The sequence below is a fragment of the Chiloscyllium punctatum genome, chromosome 22 (genome assembly GCF_047496795.1).
Source record: "Chiloscyllium punctatum isolate Juve2018m chromosome 22, sChiPun1.3, whole genome shotgun sequence".
Lineage (NCBI taxonomy): Eukaryota > Metazoa > Chordata > Chondrichthyes > Orectolobiformes > Hemiscylliidae > Chiloscyllium > Chiloscyllium punctatum.
Window position 1 is genome coordinate 19,498,865 of NC_092760.1, and position 25,777 is coordinate 19,524,641.

Below are 25,777 nucleotides of genomic sequence, written 5' to 3' on the forward strand. Positions count from 1 at the left end.
CACTCTGGTGGAATGTAAAACACACACTGCGGTGATTATTATCCTCATCCTGGTCTAATACAAAACACACACTTCAGTGATTATTATCCTCAACCTGGTGTAATGTAAAACACACACTGCAGTGATTATAATCCTTAACCTGGTGCAATGTAAAACACACACTGCGGAGATTATAGTCTGCACCCTGGTGTAATATAATCCACACACTGCGGTGATTATAATCCTCACCCTAGTGTAATGTAAAACACACAGTGCGATGATTATAATCCTCACCCTGGAGTAATTTACAACACACACTGTGGTAAATATACTCCTCACACTGGTGTCATACAAAACACACACTGCGGTGATTATAATCCTCACCCTGGTGTAATATAAAACACACACTGCGGTGATTATAATCCTCACCCTGGTGTAATATAAAACACACACTGCGGCGATTATAATCCTCACTCTGGTGTAATGTAAAACACACACTGCGGTGATTATAATCCTCACTCTGGTGTAATATAAAACACACACTGCTGTGATTATATTCCTCACCCTGGTGTAAAGTAAAACACACACTGCGGTGATTTTATTCCTCACCCGAGTGTAATATAAAACACACACTGCGGTGATTATAATCCTAACCCTGGTGTCATATAAAACACACACTGCGGTGATGATAATCCTCACCCTGGTGTAATATAAAACACACACTGCAGTGATTATAATCCTCATCCTGGTGTAATATAAAACACACACTGCGGTGATTATAATCCTCACCCTGGTGTAATATAAAACACACACTGCGGTGATTATAATCCTCACCCTGGTGTAATATAAAACACACACTGCAGTGAGTATAATCCTCACCCTGGTGTAATATAAAACACACACTGCGGTGATTATAATCCACACTCTGGTGTAATATAAAACTCACACTGCGGTGATTATAATCCTCACCCTGGTGTAATATAAAACACACACTGCGGTGATTATAATCCTCTCCCTGGTGTAATATAAAACACACACCGCGGTGATTATAATCCTCACCCTGGTGTGATGTAAAACAGACACTGCGATGATTATAATCCTCACCCTGGTGTAATATAAAACACACACTTCAGTGATTATAATCCTCACCCTGGTGTAATATAAAACACAAACTGCAGTGATTATGATCGTCACCCTGGTGTCATATAAAACACACAATGCGGTGATTATGATCGTCACCCTGGTGTAATATAAAACACAGTGCGGTGATTATGATCGTCACCCTGGTGTAATATACAACACTCTGGGCGGTGATTATAATCCTCACCCTGCTGTAATATGAAACACACACTGCGGTGATTATAATCTTCACCCTGGTGTAATATAAAACACACACTGCGATGATTAGAATCCTCACCCTGGTGTAATATAAAACACACACTGTGGTGATTTTATTCCTCACCCTGGTGTAATGTAAAACACACACTGCGGTGAGTATAATCCTCACTCTGGTGTAATATAAAACACACACTGCGGTGGTTATAATCCTCACCCTGGTGTAATATAAAACACACACTGCGGTGATTATAATCTTCACCCTGGTGTAATATAAAACACACACTGCGGTGATTATTATCCTCATCCTGGTGTAAAGTAAAACACACACTGCGGTGATTATAATCCTCATTCTGGTGTAATATAAAAGACACACTGCGGTGATGATAATCCTCACACTGGTGTAATATAAAACACACTGCGGTGATTATAATCCTCACACTGGTGTAATATAAAACACACTGCGGTGATGGTAATCCTCACACTGGTGTAATATAAAACACACTGCGGTGATTATAATCCTCACCCCCGTAATATAAAACACACACTGCGGTGATTATAATCCTCACCCTGGTGTTATATAAAATACACACTGCGGTGATTATAATCCTGACACTGGTGTAATATAAAACACACACTACGGAGATTATAATCCTCACCCTGGTGTAATATAAAACACACACTTCAGTGATTATAATCCTCACCCTGGTGTCATATAAAACACACACTGCGGTGATTATAATCCTCACCCTGGTGTAATGTAAAACACACACTGTGGTGATTAAAATCCTCACCCTAGTGTCATATAAAACACACACTGCGGTGATTATAATCCTCACTCTGGTGAAATGTAAAACACATACTGCGGTGATTATAATCCTCAGGCTGGTGTAATATAATCCACACACTGCGGTGATTATAATCCTCACCCTGGTGTAATGTAAAACACACAGTGCGATGATTATAATCCTCACCCTGGAGTAATTTACAACACACACTGTGGTAAATATACTCCTCACACTGGTGTCATACAAAACACACACTGCGGTGATTATAATCCTCACCCTGGTGTAATATAAAACACACACTGCGGTGATTATAATCCTCACCCTGGTGTAATATAAAACACACACTGCGGTGATTATAAAACTCACACTGGTGCAATATAAAACACACTGCGGTGATTATAATCCTCACCCTGGTGTAATGTAAAACACACACTGTGGTGATTAAAATCCTCACCCTAGTGTCATATAAAACACACACTGCGGTGATTATAATACTTACTCTGGTGAAATGTAAAACACATACTGCGGTGATTATAATCCTCAGGCTGGTGTAATATAAAACACACACTGTGGTGATTAAAATCCTCACCCTCGTGTCATATAAAACACACACTGCGGTGATTATAATCCTCACTCTGGTGAAATGAAAAACACATACTGCGGTGATTATAATCCTCACTCTGGTGTAATATAAAACACACACTTCAGTGATTATAATCCTCACTCTGGTGGAATGTAAAACACACACTGCGGTGATTATTATCCTCATCCTGGTGTAATACAAAACACACACTTCAGTGATTATAATCCTCAACCTGGTGTAATGTAAAACACACACTGCAGTGATTATAATCCTTAACCTGGTGCAATGTAAAACACACACTGCGGAGATTATAGTCTGCACCCTGGTGTAATATAATCCACACACTGCGGTGATTATAATCCTCACCCTGGTGTAATGTAAAACACACAGTGCGATAATTATAATCCTCACCATGGAGTAATTTACAACACACACTGTGGTAAATATACTCCTCACACGGGTGTCATACAAAACACACACTGCGGTGATTATAATCCTCACCCTGGTGTAATATAAAACACACACTGCGGTGATTATAATCCTCACTCTGGTGGAATGTAAAACACACACTGTGGTGATTATAATCCTCACTCTGGTGTAATATAAAACACACACTGCTGTGATTATATTCCTCACCCTGGTGTAAAGTAAAACACACACTGCGGAGATTATAATCCTCACTCCGGTGTAATATAAAACACACACTGCGGTGATTGTAATCCACACCCTGGTGTAATATAAAACACCCACTGCAGTGATTATATTCCTCACCCTGATGTAATGTAAAACACACACTGCGGTGATTATAATCCTCACTCTGGTGTAATATAAAACACACACTGCGGTGATTATATTCCTCACCCTGCTGTAATATAAAACACACACTGCGGTGATTATAATCTTCACCCTGGTGTAATATAAAACACACACTGTGGTGATTATATTCCTCACCCTGCTGTAATATAAAACACGCACTTCGGTGATTATAATCTTCACCCTGGTGTAATATAAAACACACACTGCGGTGATTATATTCCTCACCCTGCTGTATTATAAAACACACACTGCGGTGATTATACTCTTCACCCTGGTGTCATATAAAACACACACTGTGGTGGTTATAATCCTCACCCTGGTATAATGTTAAACACACACTGCGGTGATTGTAATCCTCACCCTGGTGTCATTTAAAGCACACACTGCGGTGATTATAATCCTCACCCTGGTGTAATATAAAACACACACTGCAGTGATTATAATCCTCACCCTGGTGTAATATAAAACACACACTGCGGTGATTATAATCCTCACCCTGGTGTAATATAAAACACACACTGCGGTGATTATAATCCTCACCCTGGTGTAATATAAAACACACACTGCAGTGAGTATAATCCTCACCCTGGTGTAATATAAAACACACACTGCGGTGATTATAATCCTCACCCTGGTGTAATATAAAACACACACTGCGGTGATTATAATCCTCTCCTTGGTGTAATATAAAACACACACCGCGGTGATTATAATCCTCACCCTGGTGTAATGTAAAACAGACACTGCGATGATTATAATCCTCACCCTGGTGTAATATAAAACACACACTTCAGTGATTATAATCCTCACCCTGGCGTAATATAAAACACAAACTGCAGTGATTATGATCGTCACCCTGGTGTAATATAAAACACACAATGCGGTGATTATGATCGTCACCCTGGTGTAATATAAAACACACACTACGGTGATTATATTCCTCACCCTGCTGTAATATAAAACACACACTGCGGTGATTATAATCTTCATCCTGGTGTAATATAAAACACACACTGCGATGATTAGAATCCTCACCCTGGTGTAATATAAAACACACACTGTGGTGATTTTATTCCTCACCCTGGTGTCATGTAAAACACACACTGCGGTGAGTATAATCCTCACTCTGGTGTAATATAAAACACACACTGCGGTGGTTATAATCCTCACCCTGGTGTAATATAAAACACACACTGCGGTGATCATAATCTTCACCCTGGTGTAATATAAAACACACACTGCGGTGATTATTATCCTCATCCTGGTGTAAAGTAAAACACACACTGCGGTGATTATAATCCTCATTCTGGTGTAATATAAAAGACACACTGCGGTGATGATAATCCTCACACTGGTGTAATATAAAACACACTGCGGTGATTATAATCCTCACCCCTGTAATATAAAACACACACTGCGGTGATTATAATCCTCACCCTGGTGTTATATAAAATACACACTGCGGTGATTATAATCCTCACCCTGGTGTAATATAAAACACACACTGCGGTGATTATAATCCTCACCCTGGTGTAATATAAAACACACACTTCAGTGATTATAATCCTCACCCTGGTGTCATATAAAACACACACTGCGGTGATTAAAATCCTCACCCTAGTGTCATATAAAACACACACTGTGGTGATTAAAATCCTCACCCTAGTGTCATATAAAACACACACTGCGGTGATTATAATCCTCACTCTGGTGAAATGTAAAACACATACTGCGGTGATTATAATCCTCAGGCTGGTGTAATATAATCCACACACTGCGGTGATTATAATCCTCACCCTGGTGTAATGTAAAAAACACAGTGCGATGATTATAATCCTCACCCTGGAGTAATTTACAACACACACTGTGGTAAATATACTCCTCACACTGGTGTCATACAAAACACACACTGCGGTGATTATAATCCTCACCCTGGTGTAATATAAAACACACACTGCGGTGATTATAATCCTCACCCTGGTGTAATATAAAACACACACTGCGGTGATTATAAAACTCACACTGGTGCAATATAAAACACACTGCGGTGATTATAATCTTCACCCTGGTGTAATGTAAAACACACACTGTGGTGATTAAAATCCTCACCCTAGTGTCATATAAAACACACACTGCGGTGATTATAATCCTCACTCTGGTGAAATGTAAAACACATACTGCGGTGATTATAATCCTCAGGCAGGTGTAATATAAAACACACACTTCAGTGATTATAATCCTCACTCTGGTGGAATGTAAAACACACACTGCGGTGATTATTATCCTCATCCTGGTCTAATACAAAACACACACTTCAGTGATTATTATCCTCAACCTGGTGTAATGTAAAACACACACTGCAGTGATTATAATCCTTAACCTGGTGCAATGTAAAACACACACTGCGGAGATTATAGTCTGCACCCTGGTGTAATATAATCCACACACTGCGGTGATTATAATCCTCACCCTAGTGTAATGTAAAACACACACTGCGGTGATTATAATCCTCACCCTGGTGTAATATAAAACACACACTGCGGTGATTATAATCCTTACCCTGGTGTAATATAAAACACACACTGCGGTGATTATAATCCTCACTCTGGTGTAATGTAAAACACACACTGCGGTGATTATAATCCTCACTCTGGTGTAATATAAAACACACACTGCTGTGATTATATTCCTCACCCTGGTGTAAAGTAAAACACACACTGCGGTGATTTTATTCCTCACCCGAGTGTAATATAAAACACACACTGCGGTGATTATAATCCTAACCCTGGTGTCATATAAAACACACACTGCGGTGATTATAATCCTCACCCTGGTGTAATATAAAACACACACTGCAGTGATTATAATCCTCACCCTGGTGTAATATAAAACACACACTGCGGTGATTATAATCCTCACCCTGGTGTAATATAAAACACACACTGCGGTGATTATAATCCTCACCCTGGTGTAATATAAAACACACACTGCAGTGAGTATAATCCTCACCCTGGTGTAATATAAAACACACACTGCGGTGATTATAATCCACACTCTGGTGTAATATAAAACTCACACTGCGGTGATTATAATCCTCACCCTGGTGTAATATAAAACACACACTGCGGTGATTATAATCCTCTCCCTGGTGTAATATAAAACACACACCGCGGTGATTATAATCCTCACCCTGGTGTGATGTAAAACAGACACTGCGATGATTATAATCCTCACCCTGGTGTAATATAAAACACACACTTCAGTGATTATAATCCTCACCCTGGTGTAATATAAAACACAAACTGCAGTGATTATGATCGTCACCCTGGTGTAATATAAAACACACATTTCAGTGATTATAATCCTCACCCTGGTGTAATATAAAACACAAACTGCGGTGATCATAATCCTCACCCTAGTGTAATATAAAACACACACTACGGTGATTATATTCCTCACCCTGCTGTAATGTAAAACACACAGTGCGATGATTATAATCATCACCCTGGAGTAATTTACAACACACACTGTGGTAAATATACTCCTCACACTGGTGTCATACAAAACACACACTGCGGTGATTATAATCCTCACCCTGGTGTAATATAAAACACACACTGCGGTGATTATAATCCTCACCCTGGTGAAATGTAAAACACATACTGCGGTGATTATAATCCTCAGGCTGGTGTAATATAATCCACACACTGCGGTGATTATAATCCTCACCCTGGTGTAATGTAAAACACACAGTGCGATGATTATAATCATCACCCTGGAGTAATTTACAACACACACTGTGGTAAATATACTCCTCACACTGGTGTCATACAAAACACACACTGCGGTGATTATAATCCTCACCCCTGTAATATAAAACACACACTACGGTGATTATAATCCTCTCCCTGGTGTAATATAAAACACACACCGCGGTGATTATAATCCTCACCCTGGTGTGATGTAAAACAGACACTGCGATGATTATAATCCTCACCCTGGTGTAATATAAAACACACACTTCAGTGATTATAATCCTCACCCTGGTGTAATATAAAACACAAACTGCAGTGATTATGATCGTCACCCTGGTGTAATATAAAACACACATTTCAGTGATTATAATCCTCACCCTGGTGTAATATAAAACACAAACTGCGGTGATCATAATCCTCACCCTAGTGTAATATAAAACACACACTACGGTGATTATATTCCTCACCCTGCTGTAATGTAAAACACACAGTGCGATGATTATAATCATCACCCTGGAGTAATTTACAACACACACTGTGGTAAATATACTCCTCACACTGGTGTCATACAAAACACAAACTGCGGTGATCATAATCCTCACCCTAGTGTAATATAAAACACACACTACGGTGATTATATTCCTCACCCTGCTGTAATATAAAACACACACTGCGGTGATTATAATCTTCACCCTGGTGTAATATAAAACACACACTGCGGTGATTATAAAACTCACACTGGTGCAATATAAAACACACTGCGGTGATTATAATCCTCACCCTGGTGTAATGTAAAACACACACTGTGGTGATTAAAATCCTCACCCTAGTGTCATATAAAACACACACTGCGGTGATTATAATCCTCACTCTGGTGAAATGTAAAACACATACTGCGGTGATTATAATCCTCACCCTGGTGTAATGTAAAACACACACTGTGGTGATTAAAATCCTCACCCTAGTGTCATATAAAACACACACTGCGGTGATTATAATCCTCACTCTGGTGAAATGAAAAACACATACTGCGGTGATTATAATCCTCACTCTGGTGTAATATAAAACACACACTTCAGTGATTATAATCCTCACTCTGGTGGAATGTAAAACACACACTGCGGTGATTATTATCCTCATCCTGGTGTAATACAAAACACACACTTCAGTGATTATAATCCTCAACCTGGTGTAATGTAAAACACACACTGCAGTGATTATAATCCTTAACCTGGTGCAATGTAAAACACACACTGCGGAGATTATAGTCTGCACCCTGGTGTAATATAATCCACACACTGCGGTGATTATAATCCTCACCCTGGTGTAATGTAAAACACACAGTGCGATAATTATAATCCTCACCCTGGAGTAATTTACAACACACACTGTGGTAAATATACTCCTCACACTGGTGTCATACAAAACACACACTGCGGTGATTATAATCCTCACCCTGGTGTAATATAAAACACACACTGCGGTGATTATAATCCTCACCCTGGTGTAATATAAAACACACACTGCGGTGATTATAATCCTCACTCTGGTGTAATGTAAAACACACACTGTGGTGATTATAATCCTCACTCTGGTGTAATATAAAACACACACTGCTGTGATTATATTCCTCACCCTGGTGTCAAGTAAAACACACACTGCGGAGATTATAATCCTCACTCCGGTGTAATATAAAACACACACTGCGGTGATTGTAATCCACACCCTGGTGTAATATAAAACACCCACTGCGGTGATTATATTCCTCACCCTGATGTAATGTAAAACACACACTGCGGTGATTATAATCCTCAATCTGGTGTAATATAAAACACACACTGCGGTGATTATATTCCTCAACCTGCTGTAATATAAAACACACACTGCGGTGATTATAATCTTCACCCTGGTGTAATATAAAACACACACTGTGGTGATTATATTCCTCACCCTGCTGTAATATAAAACACGCACTTCGGTGATTATAATCTTCACCCTGGTGTAATATAAAACACACACTGCGGTGATTATAATCCTCACCCCTGGTGTAATATAAAACACACACTGCGGTGATTATACTCTTCACCCTGGTGTCATATAAAACACACACTGTGGTGGTTATAATCCTCACCCTGGTATAATGTTAAACACACACTGCGGTGATTGTAATCCTCACTCTGGTGTAATGTAAAACACACACTGCGGTGATTATAATCCTCAGGCTGGTGTAATATAAAACACACTGCGGTGATCATAATCCTCACCCTAGTATAATATAAAACACACACTACGGTGATTATATTCCTCACCCTGCTGTAATATAAAACACACACTGCGGTGATTATAATCTTCACCCTGGTGTAATATAAAACACACACTGCGATGATTAGAATCCTCACCCTGGTGTAATATAAAACACACACTGTGGTGATTTTATTCCTCACCCTGGTGTCATGTAAAACACACACTGCGGTGAGTATAATCCTCACTCTGGTGTAATATAAAACACACACTGCGGTGGTTATAATCCTCACCCTGGTGTAATATAAAACACACACTGCGGTGATTATAATCTTCACCCTGGTGTAATATAAAACACACACTGCGGTGATTATTATCCTCATCCTGGTGTAAAGTAAAACACACACTGCGGTGATTATAATCCTCATTCTGGTGTAATATAAAAGACACACTGCGGTGATGATAATCCTCACACTGGTGTAATATAAAACACACTGCGGTGATTATAATACTCACCCCTGTAATATAAAACACACACTGCGGTGATTATAATCCTCACCCTGGTGTTATATAAAATACACACTGCGGTGATTATAATCCTGACACTGGTGTAATATAAAACACACACTACGGTGATTATAATCCTCACCCTGGTGTAATATAAAACACACACTTCAGTGATTATAATCCTCACCCTGGTGTCATATAAAACACACACTGCGGTGATTATAATCCTCACCCTGGTGTAATGTAAAACACACACTGTGGTGATTATATTCCTCACCCTGCTGTAATATAAAACACACACTGCGGTGATTATAATCTTCACCCTGGTGTAATATAAAACACACACTGCGATGATTAGAATCGTCACCCTGGTGTAATATAAAACACACACTGTGGTGATTTTATTCCTCACCCTGGTGTAATGTAAAACACACACTGCGGTGAGTATAATCCTCAATCTGGTGTAATATAAAACACACACCGCGGTGGTTATAATCCTCACCCTGGTGTAATATAAAACACATACTGCGGTGATTATAATCCTCACTCTGGTGTAATGTAAAACACACACTGCGGTGATTATAATCCTCACTCTGGTGTAATATAAAACACACACTGCGGTGATTATATTCCTCAACCTGCTGTAATATAAAACACACACTGCGGTGATTATAATCTTCACCCTGGTGTAATATAAAACACACACTGTGGTGATTATATTCCTCACCCTGCTGTAATATAAAACACGCACTTCGTTGATTATAATCTTCACCCTGGTGTAATATAAAACACACACTGCGGTGATTATATTCCTCACCCTGCTGTAATATAAAATACACACTGCGGTGATTATACTCTTCACCCTGGTGTCATATAAAACACACACTGTGGTGGTTATAATCCTCACCCTGGTATAATGTTAAACACACACTGCGGTGATTGTAATCCTCACTCTGGTGTAATGTAAAACACACACTGCGGTGATTATAATCCTCAGGCTGGTGTAATATAAAACACACTGCGGTGATCATAATCCTCACCCTAGTATAATATAAAACACACACTACGGTGATTATATTCCTCACCCTGCTGTAATATAAAACACACACTGCGGTGATTATAATCTTCACCCTGGTGTAATATAAAACACACACTGCGGTGATTATAAAACTCACACTGGTGCAATATAAAACACACTGCGGTGATTATAATCCTCACCCTGGTGTAATGTAAAACACACACTGTGGTGATTAAAATCCTCACCCTAGTGTCATATAAAACACACACTGCGGTGATTATAATCCTCACTCTGGTGAAATGTAAAACACATACTGCGGTGATTATAATCCTCACCTTGGTGTAATGTAAAACACACACTGTGGTGATTAAAATCCTCACCCTAGTGTCATATAAAACACACACTGCGGTGATTATAATCCTCACTCTGGTGAAATGAAAAACACATACTGCGGTGATTATAATCCTCACTCTGGTGTAATATAAAACACACACTTCAGTGATTATAATCCTCACTCTGGTGGAATGTAAAACACACACTGCGGTGATTATTATCCTCATCCTGGTGTAATACAAAACACACACTTCAGTGATTATAATCCTCAACCTGGTGTAATGTAAAACACACACTGCAGTGATTATAATCCTTAACCTGGTGCAATGTAAAACACACACTGCGGAGATTATAGTCTGCACCCTGGTGTAATATAATCCACACACTGCGGTGATTATAATCCTCACCCTGGTGTAATGTAAAACACACAGTGCGATAATTATAATCCTCACCCTGGAGTAATTTACAACACACACTGTGGTAAATATACTCCTCACACTGGTGTCATACAAAACACACACTGCGGTGATTATAATCCTCACCCTGGTGTAATATAAAACACACACTGCGGTGATTATAATCCTCACCCTGGTGTAATATAAAACACACACTGCGGTGATTATAATCCTCACTCTGGTGTAATGTAAAACACACACTGTGGTGATTATAATCCTCACTCTGGTGTAATATAAAACACACACTGCTGTGATTATATTCCTCACCCTGGTGTCAAGTAAAACACACACTGCGGAGATTATAATCCTCACTCCGGTGTAATATAAAACACACACTGCGGTGATTGTAATCCACACCCTGGTGTAATATAAAACACCCACTGCGGTGATTATATTCCTCACCCTGATGTAATGTAAAACACACACTGCGGTGATTATAATCCTCACTCTGGTGTAATATAAAACACACACTGCGGTGATTATATTCCTCAACCTGCTGTAATATAAAACACACACTGCGGTGATTATAATCTTCACCCTGGTGTAATATAAAACACACACTGTGGTGATTATATTCCTCACCCTGCTGTAATATAAAACACGCACTTCGGTGATTATAATCTTCACCCTGGTGTAATATAAAACACACACTGCGGTGATTATAATCCTCACCCCTGGTGTAATATAAAACACACACTGCGGTGATTATACTCTTCACCCTGGTGTCATATAAAACACACACTGTGGTGGTTATAATCCTCACCCTGGTATAATGTTAAACACACACTGCGGTGATTGTAATCCTCACTCTGGTGTAATGTAAAACACACACTGCGGTGATTATAATCCTCAGGCTGGTGTAATATAAAACACACTGCGGTGATCATAATCCTCACCCTAGTATAATATAAAACACACACTACGGTGATTATATTCCTCACCCTGCTGTAATATAAAACACACACTGCGGTGATTATAATCTTCATCCTGGTGTAATATAAAACACACACTGCGATGATTAGAATCCTCACCCTGGTGTAATATAAAACACACACTGTGGTGATTTTATTCCTCACCCTGGTGTCATGTAAAACACACACTGCGGTGAGTATAATCCTCACTCTGGTGTAATATAAAACACACACTGCGGTGGTTATAATCCTCACCCTGGTGTAATATAAAACACACACTGCGGTGATTATAATCTTCACCCTGGTGTAATATAAAACACACACTGCGGTGATTATTATCCTCATCCTGGTGTAAAGTAAAACACACACTGCGGTGATTATAATCCTCATTCTGGTGTAATATAAAAGACACACTGCGGTGATGATAATCCTCACACTGGTGTAATATAAAACACACTGCGGTGATTATAATCCTCACCCCTGTAATATAAAACACACACTGCGGTGATTATAATCCTCACCCTGGTGTTATATAAAATACACACTGCGGTGATTATAATCCTCACCCTGGTGTAATATAAAACACACACTGCGGTGATTATAATCCTCACCCTGGTGTAATATAAAACACACACTTCAGTGATTATAATCCTCACCCTGGTGTCATATAAAACACACACTGCGGTGATTAAAATCCTCACCCTAGTGTCATATAAAACACACACTGTGGTGATTAAAATCCTCACCCTAGTGTCATATAAAACACACACTGCGGTGATTATAATCCTCACTCTGGTGAAATGTAAAACACATACTGCGGTGATTATAATCCCCAGGCTGGTGTAATATAATCCACACACTGCGGTGATTATAATCCTCACCCTGGTGTAATGTAAAAAACACAGTGCGATGATTATAATCCTCACCCTGGAGTAATTTACAACACACACTGTGGTAAATATACTCCTCACACTGGTGTCATACAAAACACACACTGCGGTGATTATAATCCTCACCCTGGTGTAATATAAAACACACACTGCGGTGATTATAATCCTCACCCTGGTGTAATATAAAACACACACTGCGGTGATTATAAAACTCACACTGGTGCAATATAAAACACACTGCGGTGATTATAATCTTCACCCTGGTGTAATGTAAAACACACACTGTGGTGATTAAAATCCTCACCCTAGTGTCATATAAAACACACACTGCGGTGATTATAATCCTCACTCTGGTGAAATGTAAAACACATACTGCGGTGATTATAATCCTCAGGCAGGTGTAATATAAAACACACACTTCAGTGATTATAATCCTCACTCTGGTGGAATGTAAAACACACACTGCGGTGATTATTATCCTCATCCTGGTCTAATACAAAACACACACTTCAGTGATTATTATCCTCAACCTGGTGTAATGTAAAACACACACTGCAGTGATTATAATCCTTAACCTGGTGCAATGTAAAACACACACTGCGGAGATTATAGTCTGCACCCTGGTGTAATATAATCCACACACTGCGGTGATTATAATCCTCACCCTAGTGTAATGTAAAACACACACTGCGGTGATTATAATCCTCACCCTGGTGTAATATAAAACACACACTGCGGTGATTATAATCCTTACCCTGGTGTAATATAAAACACACACTGCGGTGATTATAATCCTCACTCTGGTGTAATGTAAAACACACACTGCGGTGATTATAATCCTCACTCTGGTGTAATATAAAACACACACTGCTGTGATTATATTCCTCACCCTGGTGTAAAGTAAAACACACACTGCGGTGATTTTATTCCTCACCCGAGTGTAATATAAAACACACACTGCGGTGATTATAATCCTAACCCTGGTGTCATATAAAACACACACTGCGGTGATTATAATCCTCACCCTGGTGTAATATAAAACACACACTGCAGTGATTATAATCCTCACCCTGGTGTAATATAAAACACACACTGCGGTGATTATAATCCTCACCCTGGTGTAATATAAAACACACACTGCGGTGATTATAATCCTCACCCTGGTGTAATATAAAACACACACTGCAGTGAGTATAATCCTCACCCTGGTGTAATATAAAACACACACTGCGGTGATTATAATCCACACTCTGGTGTAATATAAAACTCACACTGCGGTGATTATAATCCTCACCCTGGTGTAATATAAAACACACACTGCGGTGATTATAATCCTCTCCCTGGTGTAATATAAAACACACACCGCGGTGATTATAATCCTCACCCTGGTGTGATGTAAAACAGACACTGCGATGATTATAATCCTCACCCTGGTGTAATATAAAACACACACTTCAGTGATTATAATCCTCACCCTGGTGTCATATAAAACACACACTGCGGAGATTATAGTCTGCACCCTGGTGTAATATAATCCACACACTGCGGTGATTATAATCCTCACCCTAGTGTAATGTAAAACACACACTGCGGTGATTATAATCCTCACCCTGGTGTAATATAAAACACACACTGCGGTGATTATAATCCTTACCCTGGTGTAATATAAAACACACACTGCGGTGATTATAATCCTCACTCTGGTGTAATGTAAAACACACACTGCGGTGATTATAATCCTCACTCTGGTGTAATATAAAACACACACTGCTGTGATTATATTCCTCACCCTGGTGTAAAGTAAAACACACACTGCGGTGATTTTATTCCTCACCCGAGTGTAATATAAAACACACACTGCGGTGATTATAATCCTAACCCTGGTGTCATATAAAACACACACTGCGGTGATTATAATCCTCACCCTGGTGTAATATAAAACACACACTGCAGTGATTATAATCCTCACCCTGGTGTAATATAAAACACACACTGCGGTGATTATAATCCTCACCCTGGTGTAATATAAAACACACACTGCGGTGATTATAATCCTCACCCTGGTGTAATATAAAACACACACTGCAGTGAGTATAATCCTCACCCTGGTGTAATATAAAACACACACTGCGGTGATTATAATCCACACTCTGGTGTAATATAAAACTCACACTGCGGTGATTATAATCCTCACCCTGGTGTAATATAAAACACACACTGCGGTGATTATAATCCTCTCCCTGGTGTAATATAAAACACACACCGCGGTGATTATAATCCTCACCCTGGTGTGATGTAAAACAGACACTGCGATGATTATAATCCTCACCCTGGTGTAATATAAAACACACACTTCAGTGATTATAATCCTCACCCTGGTGTAATATAAAACACAAACTGCAGTGATTATGATCGTCACCCTGGTGTAATATAAAACACACATTTCAGTGATTATAATCCTCACCCTGGTGTAATATAAAACACAAACTGCGGTGATCATAATCCTCACCCTAGTGTAATATAAAACACACACTACGGTGATTATATTCCTCACCCTGCTGTAATATAAAACACACACTGCGGTGATTATAATCTTCACCCTGGTGTAATATAAAACACACACTGCGATTATAAGAATCCTCACCCTGGTGTAATATAAAACACACACTGTGGTGATTTTATTCCTCACCCTGGTGTAATGTAAAACACACACTGCGGTGAGTATAATCCTCACTCTGGTGTAATATAAAACACACACTGCGGTGGTTATAATCCTCACCCTGGTGTAATATAAAACACACACTGCGGTGATCATAATCTTCACCCTGGTGTAATATAAAACACACACTGCGGTGATTATTATCCTCATCCTGGTGTAAAGTAAAACACACACTGCGGTGATTATAATCCTCATTCTGGTGTAATATAAAAGACACACTGCGGTGATGATAATCCTCACACTGGTGTAATATAAAACACACTGCGGTGATTATAATCCTCACCCCTGTAATATAAAACACACACTACGGTGATTATATTCCTCACCCTGCTGTAATATAAAACACACACTGCGGTGATTATAATCTTCATCCTGGTGTAATATAAAACACACACTGCGATGATTCGAATCCTCACCCTGGTGTAATATAAAACACACACTGTGGTGATTTTATTCCTCACCCTGGTGTAATATAAAACACACACTTCAGTGATTATAATCCTCACCCTGGTGTCATATAAAACACACACTGCGGTGATTATAATCCTCACCCTGGTGTAATGTAAAACACACACTGTGGTGATTAAAATCCTCACCCTAGTGTCATATAAAACACACACTGCGGTGATTATAATCCTCACTCTGGTGAAATGTAAAACACATACTGCGGTGATTATAATCCTCAGGCTGGTGTAATATAATCCACACACTGCGGTGATTATAATCCTCACCCTGGTGTAATGTAAAACACACAGTGCGATGATTATAATCATCACCCTGGAGTAATTTACAACACACACTGTGGTAAATATACTCCTCACACTGGTGTCATACAAAACACACACTGCGGTGATTATAATCCTCACCCTGGTGTAATATAAAACACACACTGCGGTGATTATAATCCTCACCCTGGTGTAATATAAAACACACACTGCGGTGATTATAAAACTCACACTGGTGCAATATAAAACACACTGCGGTGATTATAATCCTCACCCTGGTGTAATGTAAAACACACACTGTGGTGATTAAAATCCTCACCCTAGTGTCATATAAAACACACACTGCGGTGATTATAATCCTCACTCTGGTGAAATGTAAAACACATACTGCGGTGATTATAATCCTCACCCTGGTGTAATGTAAAACACACACTGTGGTGATTAAAATCCTCACCCTAGTGTCATATAAAACACACACTGCGGTGATTATAATCCTCACTCTGGTGAAATGAAAAACACATACTGCGGTGATTATAATCCTCACTCTGGTGTAATATAAAACACACACATCAGTGATTATAATCCTCACTCTGGTGGAATGTAAAACACACACTGCGGTGATTATTATCCTCATCCTGGTGTAATACAAAACACACACTTCAGTGATTATAATCCTCAACCTGGTGTAATGTAAAACACACACTGCAGTGATTATAATCCTTAACCTGGTGCAATGTAAAACACACACTGCGGAGATTATAGTCTGCACCCTGGTGTAATATAATCCACACACTGCGGTGATTATAATCCTCACCCTGGTGTAATGTAAAACACACAGTGCGATAATTATAATCCTCACCCTGGAGTAATTTACAACACACACTGTGGTAAATATACTCCTCACACTGGTGTCATACAAAACACACACTGCGGTGATTATAATCCTCACCCTGGTGTAATATAAAACACACACTGCGGTGATTATAATCCTCACCCTGGTGTAATATAAAACACACACTGCGGTGATTATAATCCTCACTCTGGTGTAATGTAAAACACACACTGTGGTGATTATAATCCTCACTCTGGTGTAATATAAAACACACACTGCTGTGATTATATTCCTCACCCTGGTGTCAAGTAAAACACACACTGCGGAGATTATAATCCTCACTCTGGTGTAATATAAAACACACACTGCGGTGATTGTAATCCACACCCTGGTGTAATATAAAACACCCACTGCGGTGATTATATTCCTCACCCTGATGTAATGTAAAACACACACTGCGGTGATTATAATCCTCAATCTGGTGTAATATAAAACACACACTGCGGTGATTATATTCCTCAACCTGCTGTAATATAAAACACACACTGCGGTGATTATAATCTTCACCCTGGTGTAATATAAAACACACACTGTGGTGATTATATTCCTCACCCTGCTGTAATATAAAACACGCACTTCGGTGATTATAATCTTCACCCTGGTGTAATATAAAACACACACTGCGGTGATTATAATCCTCACCCCTGGTGTAATATAAAACACACACTGCGGTGATTATACTCTTCACCCTGGTGTCATATAAAACACACACTGTGGTGGTTATAATCCTCACCCTGGTATAATGTTAAACACACACTGCGGTGATTGTAATCCTCACTCTGGTGTAATGTAAAACACACACTGCGGTGATTATAATCCTCAGGCTGGTGTAATATAAAACACACTGCGGTGATCATAATCCTCACCCTAGTATAATATAAAACACACACTGCGGTGATTATAATCTTCACCCTGGTGTAATATAAAACACACACTGCGGTGATTATTATCCTCATCCTGGTGTAAAGTAAAACACACACTGCGGTGATTATAATCCTCATTCTGGTGTAATATAAAAGACACACTGCGGTGATGATAATCCTCACACTGGTGTAATATAAAACACACTGCGGTGATTATAATACTCACCCCTGTAATATAAAACACACACTGCGGTGATTATAATCCTCACCCTGGTGTTATATAAAATACACACTGCGGTGATTATAATCCTGACACTGGTGTAATATAAAACACACACTACGGTGATTATAATCCTCACCCTGGTGTAATATAAAACACACACTTCAGTGATTATAATCCTCACCCTGGTGTCATATAAAACACACACTGCGGTGATTATAATCCTCACCCTGGTGTAATGTAAAACACACACTGTGGTGATTATATTCCTCACCCTGCTGTAATATAAAACACACACTGCGGTGATTATAATCTTCACCCTGGTGTAATATAAAACACACACTGCGATGATTAGAATCGTCACCCTGGTGTAATATAAAACACACACTGTGGTGATTTTATTCCTCACCCTGGTGTAATGTAAAACACACACTGCGGTGAGTATAATCCTCAATCTGGTGTAATATAAAACACACACCGCGGTGGTTATAATCCTCACCCTGGTGTAATATAAAACACATACTGCGGTGATTATAATCCTCACTCTGGTGTAATGTAAAACACACACTGCGGTGATTATAATCCTCACTCTGGTGTAATATAAAACACACACTGCGGTGATTATATTCCTCAACCTGCTGTAATATAAAACACACACTGCGGTGATTATAATCTTCACCCTGGTGTAATATAAAACACACACTGTGGTGATTATATTCCTCACCCTGCTGTAATATAAAACACGCACTTCGTTGATTATAATCTTCACCCTGGTGTAATATAAAACACACACTGCGGTGATTATATTCCTCACCCTGCTGTAATATAAAATACACACTGCGGTGATTATACTCTTCACCCTGGTGTCATATAAAACACACACTGTGGTGGTTATAATCCTCACCCTGGTATAATGTTAAACACACACTGCGGTGATTGTAATCCTCACTCTGGTGTAATGTAAAACACACACTGCGGTGATTATAATCCTCAGGCTGGTGTAATATAAAACACACTGCGGTGATCATAATCCTCACCCTAGTATAATATAAAACACACACTACGGTGATTATATTCCTCACCCTGCTGTAATATAAAACACACACTGCGGTGATTATAATCTTCACCCTGGTGTAATATAAAACACACACTGCGGTGATTATAAAACTCACACTGGTGCAATATAAAACACACTGCGGTGATTATAATCCTCACCCTGGTGTAATGTAAAACACACACTGTGGTGATTAAAATCCTCACCCTAGTGTCATATAAAACACACACTGCGGTGATTATAATCCTCACTCTGGTGAAATGTAAAACACATACTGCGGTGATTATAATCCTCACCTTGGTGTAATGTAAAACACACACTGTGGTGATTAAAATCCTCACCCTAGTGTCATATAAAACACACACTGCGGTGATTATAATCCTCACTCTGGTGAAATGAAAAACACATACTGCGGTGATTATAATCCTCACTCTGGTGTAATATAAAACACACACTTCAGTGATTATAATCCTCACTCTGGTGGAATGTAAAACACACACTGCGGTGATTATTATCCTCATCCTGGTGTAATACAAAACACACACTTCAGTGATTATAATCCTCAACCTGGTGTAATGTAAAACACACACTGCAGTGATTATAATCCTTAACCTGGTGCAATGTAAAACACACACTGCGGAGATTATAGTCTGCACCCTGGTGTAATATAATCCACACACTGCGGTGATTATAATCCTCACCCTGGTGTAATGTAAAACACACAGTGCGATAATTATAATCCTCACCCTGGAGTAATTTACAACACACACTGTGGTAAATATACTCCTCACACTGGTGTCATACAAAACACACACTGCGGTGATTATAATCCTCACCCTGGTGTAATATAAAACACACACTGCGGTGATTATAATCCTCACCCTGGTGTAATATAAAACACACACTGCGGTGATTATAATCCTCACTCTGGTGTAATGTAAAACACACACTGTGGTGATTATAATCCTCACTCTGGTGTAATATAAAACACACACTGCTGTGATTATATTCCTCACCCTGGTGTCAAGTAAAACACACACTGCGGAGATTATAATCCTCACTCCGGTGTAATATAAAACACACACTGCGGTGATTGTAATCCACACCCTGGTGTAATATAAAACACCCACTGCGGTGATTATATTCCTCACCCTGATGTAATGTAAAACACACACTGCGGTGATTATAATCCTCACTCTGGTGTAATATAAAACACACACTGCGGTGATTATATTCCTCAACCTGCTGTAATATAAAACACACACTGCGGTGATTATAATCTTCACCCTGGTGTAATATAAAACACACACTGTGGTGATTATATTCCTCACCCTGCTGTAATATAAAACACGCACTTCGGTGATTATAATCTTCACCCTGGTGTAATATAAAACACACACTGCGGTGATTATAATCCTCACCCCTGGTGTAATATAAAACACACACTGCGGTGATTATACTCTTCACCCTGGTGTCATATAAAACACACACTGTGGTGGTTATAATCCTCACCCTGGTATAATGTTAAACACACACTGCGGTGATTGTAATCCTCACTCTGGTGTAATGTAAAACACACACTGCGGTGATTATAATCCTCAGGCTGGTGTAATATAAAACACACTGCGGTGATCATAATCCTCACCCTAGTATAATATAAAACACACACTACGGTGATTATATTCCTCACCCTGCTGTAATATAAAACACACACTGCGGTGATTATAATCTTCACCCTGGTGTAATATAAAACACACACTGCGATGATTAGAATCCTCACCCTGGTGTAATATAAAACACACACTGTGGTGATTTTATTCCTCACCCTGGTGTCATGTAAAACACACACTGCGGTGAGTATAATCCTCACTCTGGTGTAATATAAAACACACACTGCGGTGGTTATAATCCTCACCCTGGTGTAATATAAAACACACACTGCGGTGATTATAATCTTCACCCTGGTGTAATATAAAACACACACTGCGGTGATTATTATCCTCATCCTGGTGTAAAGTAAAACACACACTGCGGTGATTATAATCCTCATTCTGGTGTAATATAAAAGACACACTGCGGTGATGATAATCCTCACACTGGTGTAATATAAAACACACTGCGGTGATTATAATCCTCACCCCTGTAATATAAAACACACACTGCGGTGATTATAATCCTCACCCTGGTGTTATATAAAATACACACTGCGGTGATTATAATCCTGACACTGGTGTAATATAAAACACACACTACGGTGATTATAATCCTCACCCTGGTGTAATATAAAACACACACTTCAGTGATTATAATCCTCACCCTGGTGTCATATAAAACACACACTGCGGTGATTATAATCCTCACCCTGGTGTAATGTAAAACACACACTGTGGTGATTATATTCCTCACCCTGCTGTAATATAAAACACACACTGCGGTGAATATAATCTTCACCCTGGTGTAATATAAAACACACACTGCGATGATTAGAATCGTCACCCTGGTGTAATATAAAACACACACTGTGGTGATTTTATTCCTCACCCTGGTGTAATGTAAAACACACACTGCGGTGAGTATAATCCTCAATCTGGTGTAATATAAAACACACACCGCGGTGGTTATAATCCTCACCCTGGTGTAATATAAAACACACACTGCGGTGATTATAATCCTCACTCTGGTGTAATGTAAAACACACACTGCGGTGATTATAATCCTCACTCTGGTGTAATATAAAACACACACTGCGGTGATTATATTCCTCAACCTGCTGTAATATAAAACACACACTGCGGTGATTATAATCTTCACCCTGGTGTAATATAAAACACACACTGTGGTGATTATATTCCTCACCCTGCTGTAATATAAAACACGCACTTCGTTGATTATAATCTTCACCCTGGTGTAATATAAAACACACACTGCGGTGATTATATTCCTCACCCTGCTGTAATATAAAATACACACTGCGGTGATTATACTCTTCACCCTGGTGTCATATAAAACACACACTGTGGTGGTTATAATCCTCACCCTGGTATAATGTTAAACACACACTGCGGTGATTGTAATCCTCACTCTGGTGTAATGTAAAACACACACTGCGGTGATTATAATCCTCAGGCTGGTGTAATATAAAACACACTGCGGTGATCATAATCCTCACCCTAGTATAATATAAAACACACAATACGGTGATTATATTCCTCACCCTGCTGTAATATAAAACACACACTGCGGTGATTATAATCTTCACCCTGGTGTAATATAAAACACACACTGCGATGATTAGAATCCTCACCCTAGTGTAATATAAAACACACACTGTGGTGATTTTATTCCTCACCCTGGTGTAATGTAAAACACAGACTGCGGTGAGTATAATCCTCACTCTGGTGTAATATAAAACACACACTGCGGTGGTTATAATCCTCACCCTGGTGTAATATAAAACACACACTGCGGTGATTATAATCTTCACCCTGGTGTAATATAAAACACACACTGCGGTGATTATTATCCTCATCCTGGTGTAAAGTAAAACACACACTGCGGTGATTATAATCCTCATTCTGGTGTAATATAAAAGACACACTGCGGTGATGATAATCCTCACACTGGTGTAATATAAAACACACTGCGGTGATTATAATCCTCACCCCTGTAATATAAAACACACACTGCGGTGATTATAATCCTCACCCTGGTGTTATATAAAATACACACTGCGGTGATTATAATCCTGACACTGGTGTAATATAAAACACACACTACGGTGATTATAATCCTCACCCTGGTGTAATATAAAACACACACTTCAGTGATTATAATCCTCACCCTGGTGTCATATAAAACACACACTGCGGTGATTATAATCCTCACCCTGGTGTAATGTAAAACACACACTGTGGTGATTATGTTCCTCACCCTGCTGTAATATAAAACACACACTGCGGTGATTATAATCTTCACCCTGTTGTAATATAAAACACACACTGCGATGATTAGAATCCTCACCCTGGTGTAATATAAAACACACACTGTGGTGATTTTATTCCTCACCCTGGTGTAATGTAAAACACACACTGCGGTGAGTATAATCCTCACTCTGGTGTAATATAAAACACACACCGCGGTGGTTATAATCCTCACCCTGGTGTAATATAAAACACACACTGCGGTGATTATAATCCTCACTCTGGTGTAATATAAAACACACACTGCGGTGATTATAATCTTCACCCTGGTGTAATATAAAACACACACTGCGGTGATTATAATCCTCACCCTGGTGTAATATAAAACACACACTGCGGTGATTATAATCCTCACTCTGGTGTAATATAAAACACACACTGCGGTGATTATAATCCTCACCCTGGTGTAATATAAAACACACACTGCGGTGATTATTATCCTCATCCTGGTGTAAAGTAAAACACACACTGCGGTGATTATAATCCTCATTCTGGTGTAATATAAAAGACACACTGCGGTGATGATAATCCTCATTCTGGTGTAATATAAAAGACACACTGCGGTGATGATAATCCTCATTCTGGTGTAATATAAAAGACACACTGCGGTGATGATAATCCTCACACTGGTGTAATATAAAACACACTGCGGTGATTATAATCCTCACCCCTGTAATATAAAACACACACTGCGGTGATTATAATCCTCACCCTGGTGTTATATAAAATACACACTGCGGTGATTATAATCCTGACACTGGTGTAATATAAAACACACACTACGGTGATTATAATCCTCACCCTAGTGTCATATAAAACACACACTGCGGTGATTATAATCCTCACTCTGGTGAAATGTAAAACACATACTGCGGTGATTATAATCCTCAGGCTGGTGTAATATAATCCACACACTGCGGTGATTATAATCCTCACCCTGGTGTAATGTAAAACACACAGTGCGATGATTATAATCCTCACCCTGGAGTAATTTACAACACACACTGTGGTAAATATACTCCTCACACTGGTGTCATACAAAACACACACTGCGGTGATTATAATCCTCACCCTGGTGTAATATAAAACACACACTGCGGTGATTATAATCCTCACCCTGGTGTAATATAAAACACACACCGCGGTGATTATAAAACTCGCACTGGTGCAATATAAAACACACTGCGGTGATTATAATCCTCACCCTGGTGTAATGTAAAACACACACTGGTGATTAAAATCCTCACCCTAGTGTCATATAAAACACACACTGCGGTGATTATAATCCTCACTCTGGTGAAATGTAAAACACATACTGCGGTGATTATAAACCTCACCCTGGTGTAATGTAAAACACACACTGTGGTGATTAAAATCCTCACCCTAGTGTCATATAAAACACACACTGCGGTGATTATAATCCTCACTCTGGTGAAATGAAAAACACATACTGCGGTGATTATAATCCTCACTCTGGTGTAATATAAAACACACACTTCAGTGATTATAATCCTCACTCTGGTGGAATGTAAAACACACACTGCGGTGATTATTATCCTCATCCTGGTGTAATACAAAACACACACTTCAGTGATTATAATCCTCAACCTGGTGTAATGTAAAACACACACTGCAGTGATTATAATCCTTAACCTGGTGCAATGTAAAACACACACTGCGGAGATTATAGTCTGCACCCTGGTGTAATATAAT